The sequence below is a fragment of the Periplaneta americana genome, chromosome 4 (genome assembly GCF_040183065.1).
Source record: "Periplaneta americana isolate PAMFEO1 chromosome 4, P.americana_PAMFEO1_priV1, whole genome shotgun sequence".
NCBI lineage: Eukaryota > Metazoa > Arthropoda > Insecta > Blattodea > Blattidae > Periplaneta > Periplaneta americana.
In genome coordinates, this window is record NC_091120.1 from 49753336 (window position 1) to 49759335 (window position 6000).

A 6000-nucleotide genomic window follows, 5' to 3' on the forward strand; every position below is an offset into this window, starting at 1 on the left:
TGCCTACCAACCTATGCAACTCAGGCACTTCAATCTCTTGAGAATCTCAAGCATTATTTCAAGAAGAGAATCACAGCAATGGATGGCTTATAAAAAGCAATCCTGACTATCCATCTAGAAAGCTGGACAAATGCTGCGTTGGTAGTAATAGAGAGGTCATTTGGAGGTTTCTATCCTTTCAATCCATATGCAGTTCCTGAGCACCTCTTCAGTATTTATGATGCATCAATCAACAACACAGCTGTAAGAATTCTTTTCTGTGCCTCTTCAGGAAATATCAAAGAAAAGAAAACTTTATCGGCTACAAGTTCTAATGATAACGGGATAATAAGTTGTAATTTCGGCTCAAGTGCCACAATGGCAAATTCAGCGACAGCGACTCCTTTCAAATCCCTTCATGAAATAAACTATGTGCCAGCAATATATTTTGCTGTGAAAAAAAGAAAGCGATCTGTAGAACGCGTTACAGGTGGAGATAAAAATGGAAACACCATCTTTGAAAGCCTCCCAGTTCCAAAAAGCTCAAAGTCAAATTCTTCAAAATCTAGTAGATATAGAAGACAATTTTGGAGAAAATATGAAGAGAGTGTCGTCAAATGAAACAAAGTAGATAGTTCCTACTTTGTTGAGTACCTTGAAAATTTTATCAAATGAAGGAAGTTGTTGATTGGATTCAGTGACTTTCCTCCAAGAAGTTGCATAACATATGGGCTAAGTGCCATATGTGTTGTCCCACTGAAAAACGAGCTCAGAAAATGAACTTACTGCAAAAATAAAACAAGCAACATTATTTAGAGTGTTATTTATCAAATTAATAGTTTAATTTGGGAATTACCACAGCGGGGCATCTCTCCCCTATACGTGTGTATATTACAGTGATATCGTATCTGATTAATTTTTATTTTACCACTTATTGTGTACGAATTATTGATTGTTTCATATTTAACATAAACCTTTAATGTATTTCACTTGCTATAACACATGAATAAAATATCTGCTTTGGTTTGTTTAATTTTTAAACGATAAAAACTTTAAGTGGGGCAACTCTCCCGGAATTACCTTAATTTGAAAGATACAAAAAAAAGACAATAATAAAAGATACCCAGCCCCGGAACAATTTTTTCCTTGAAATTATTCAAGCTTGCTTCATAGGGAGCTTCTACCTGAAAGCTAGATTTGCAAAATAGAATTGAGTAGGTTGGAATGAAAAATATATTTACCTAGAAATAAATGGAATAAAATTGAACGTTAGCGCTTAGAAAGGAATAAAATGGAATGGAATCAAATGAAAAAGAATAAAACGGAATAGCATATAAATGAGTGTAACATAATGAAATGGTATGAAATAGAATGGAATGGGAAATAACAATGAAATACAATATGATGACATGAGATAGAAACGTAATTTCATAGAAATGAATGAAATAGATTAGATTGAATTGAATAGAATTACAAAGAAAATACTGGACTAAAATTTTATGGTTTACAATGTGTATTCTCATAGAAGGGAATGAATATTCAGGAACGAAAGGAATAGAATGACAGTCATCTAGAAAGGAATGAAAGACGGCGAAAAAGGGATAAAATTTAATAGCATAGAAAATAATTGCATAGAGTGTATGAAACAGAATGAAATCTAACTATATGGAAAGAAATTAAGTAGAATTTTGTACTCGATTTAGATTAAGTGTTCCCAGTCACTTTGATTGATAATGGATATCTTGTACAATACTATCAAATTTAAGTTTTTTTCTCGAGTGTCTGAATTCAATTGATGATCCGCTTATATTCCATTCCATTCTATTTCAATGCTCCATCTTACATTTTTTGCTCACGTTATTCGATTTCAACCTGTTCCATTTTTCTTCGTATTCCATTTCATACCATTCTATTCTGTGACGTCTTATAATATTGCATTTAATTCCTTTGCGCTCTTTTATAAGTGATTAAATTTAATCCTTTTTTGCCATTTTGCTTCATTAATTTATATGCGATTGTAGGCCTATTACTTTTTTACATTTCATTTAATTACCGGGATATTTAATATACGATATACAAATATAAGATTACAGTAGAGTCTACAGGGTTTCAGGCGATCTCGAAACGCCTGTAACTAACATAGTATGGAAACAGATTTTTATTATCTACTACTGTACGTATATTCTCTACATACTGTTGCTTGGAGAAAGTTAAAAGAACGTCTTGCTGAAGGTGGCGTATGATAGTTTGAACTTCCAAAGTTTCATAGAGTTCAGGCACTGCAACTCTGTATGTAATGTTTCTTTTGTCTACCTAAAACGTTAATTAAAATTTTCATTAAAGCCGTGGCGTGGAAAACATTCTTAGTTCAAGCGTAGAAGAGAAATTTCGACTTCGTACATTTTGTAACGCTAATTAAAATGTTACGTTACTTCAGATTTGATTAACATCGTGGTACATTGATGTTTGCTGCTGTATTCTTACTTCAGTTCGTATTTTATATCGTATTATTACATTACTTTCATGAAACTGAAAGTAAACTATGTTATAATGAGGTGCCAAGTTATTTAACTTTCCTAGAACCAAGTAGATAACATAATGTCATACTGAATTTACCTGACAGTAGTTAAGTTTCTGTAGATGTTCTGACTTATAATTGAAAATATTTCGAAGACAATCACAGATTATTTTGTGGCATTACTCCAGTACTTCTTTTGAATCCCCCCAGAATTTTACAGTGTTAGCGCACGCGTTAAAAAAAATTACATCGGATATGCAATGACGCCTAAAAAAAGTCTAAGGCAGGGGTCGGAAAAATTTTTATACACGACTAGATAACATATCTTTTAAAGAAGTTGTGCAAAGCATGACGTAACGTGCACCAATGTAAGTTCATGCTTCCAGGCAATGTTGAAATGTGGGAAATATCACACACAAAAGTTATATTTCCTCAGCTCTTACAATTTCTCTTCTAATATTGCCTCGAAATTCGTCTATAGCAGCAACGGCAATAGGCGCGCGGATGAGCAACTTGCACATAGGCTAGGAGTCAGTAGTAAGTAGTTCGTCACTCGCTCGTATAGGCCTCGCAAGCAGGGAATACCGACGGAAGGAATGCGAATCAAACAATCGCTAAGGAAGTGTGGGCGGCAGGAAAGGTCATGAGATAGCTTGAATGATATTCAAGAGTACAGTCGAAAGAGAAATGACATCGATAGAATCAGTCTTCCGTTGTTATAGTTACATTACGACTTTAGTTTGTTCCATTGCATGTGAATACGTGTCTTGTATGGCACGGTATTATTATTTCATTCGTAAACATATGTTGCGCGTTTAATTAGCTTCGAATTTTCCTCTTGCTACGTTCTTTATTTCCACAGCGATGTCCTCATCTGTTGATCTTCTTGGGAGAGACAGTACTTCCATCGGCTCGCACCTCTCGCTCCCTTGGCATGCCTACATACACACGTCAAAACAGACAGTAACGCCACCATTGCTTTTCGGTAATCGTTCCTTGCGCGAGCTATACTCGCTCCACTGTTACCAATCAAAACAATAAATGCTTATTTTTAAAGCACTGTTGGGTTTTGAAGATAAATGATGTTTATGTACGCGCCCTCTACGTGACGATCCGTGACATAAACCTTTAGCAAGAGATAATATCTTGTAGACTCGTTCTATTAACATGTTTTTTTTCAACTTAGACGATTTCATGCACTGCAACTACCCACTTATCTTTTCAAGGAAAAAAGGTTATCGTTGATTGATTTTCTACTTCAGAAATATATTTTCCCCACACTACAATAGTATAAAACAAACCTCAAGTAAGAAGTCTTACATTTGTTATATTGCGGCGACTCAAAACATCTTAGAAATCTGCAAACAATACTCTTCAACATGATTTTTTCCTTATTAGAATCTGACTACTACTTTTTGAGTTATTATTAAGTATAAAAATGAGAAAATAATCTACTTCATTGAAAGTCTACGTGAGTAACCCCTTCTCCCGTTATTGCTCGACAATTAGGAATGAGGAGGTGAATAGTAGCCTATACTGTATTGTGTCACTCCTTAAGATTGACGCATGCGCAGACCAACGGAGTTTTGTAAGTTGTTCCCCTATAGTAGCTATTAGAATGGTATTACAGTGTTTCATATCAATGATCCGTTGCTAAGAAAGTAACGTCAGGATAGTGTGATGTTAACTCATTACCGTTGCTAAGCAACTGACGTTAGATATAGAAATTTTCGTAGTGTTTTAGTAATTCTACACTCGAGTATAAACGTGTGGGCGGTTACGGAACGACAATGACGTAGCCTATATGCTGGCCATGTAAGTGCGCGTTTTTCCGACCGTAAGCCGAGCTGAATGCTGTGTGTTTCACTGGTATCATTCCGGGTGGATTTGATGCCTAAAAGCCGCATTTACACAGGTTTCCTCCCGCAGCGTTCTTCGGATCAAGCGTGACGAGACCGCATTGTAGTTCTTGTTTTTAACATTAAAATATTATCTATGTAAGCGAAAACCTCTCCACAAATTTTCATGCAGATAAACCCCTTCAATCAGCTTTTTCAGCCAACATTTGTGAAAGGTTACACATGCAGAAGGCAGGCCGAAAATTATTATTATTTTTTTGGCATCAGAGATGAGAAAAACTTATATTTCTGTGAAAATCTCTAAATTGTTTTTTCGCTGCATCGCAATACTTTTTTCTTTATACTTTGTGTAATCAGTAAGCCTGAGAAATATATGCCGTTGTTCTACCAGTGCACTTCGTGCGCCTCTAACTTTGAGTACGTCTCAGAGTTGGGGTGAGTTAACGCAGTGTCTTTCGTTCGTTTGAACTCAAGCTTATCATCACGGTAAGTTAGTCCTCAGCATTTGGGTGGTTGAAAGCCACTCCTTTGACTTCGAACCACAACTATCTGCTAAAGAAAAATTTGAAGACATAATTTTCTTTGTTAAAGAAAAATTGCACTATTTTAAAGACATTTAATTTTCTGTCTGTAGAAAATACACCTAATATAACTTCGACAAGTATCAGCCTTATTATTTCACTATATTAATATGATGGTGTATTACGTTTTTGTTTTATATAATTTTTCATTTCATATATTTGTTGCAATGAATAATAAACTACATTTTCAAATTTTCAAAGGAGAATGACTGCTTGTTGCTAGAAAACACAGCCTTACATCTAGAAAAACTTCGTTCCACTTCTGCAGAAACAATGAGGACATATTTGAAATAATTTTACACAATCATTACCTATCTAAAAGTCTGTAGCATTATTTTAAATTTCCTCGTTTGAAATTGTCAAAAAATTTTACATAGAGCTAAATATTCATAACGTTTATTCAGTAATTTTCATCTATTTTTCTACATTTTTTCCTATTCCGTGTTCCAACTATTCGATTCGTCACAATATCATTGACTACATGCTATTTTATGTCCGTAGAAAATACACCTAATATTATATTGACTAATATCAGCCTTATTATTTCACTGTGTTAAAATGAGAGTGTATTACGTTTTTGTTTTACATAATTTTTCGTTTCATATATTGTTGCAGTGAATAACAAACCACATTTCCAAATTTTTAAAGGAGAATGATTGTCTGTTGCTAGAAAACACAGCCTTATATCTAGAGAAACTCCGTTCCACTTCTGCAGAAACAATGGGGGCATATTTGAAATATTTTACACAAGTATTATGTATCTCAAAATCTGTATCATTATTACACATTTCATCATTTGAAATTCAGTCACAATAGCCTTTTATGAATAGCAGTATTCGGTAGTAATGTAACTGACGAACTAAAGTTCATTGCTGAACGAAACACACTGAAATCCTTCACCCCAACGCAATTACGTACTGGTACCTAAAGTCAGGAAGCGCAATGTAACGGCATACAATTCTTAGTCCTAGTAATCAGAAAGCAAATGTTGCAAGATAAGTTACAACTTTTCATAATGACAGTATATCTCTGTTTTTTCTCATGTGCAAAACATTGTAATAAA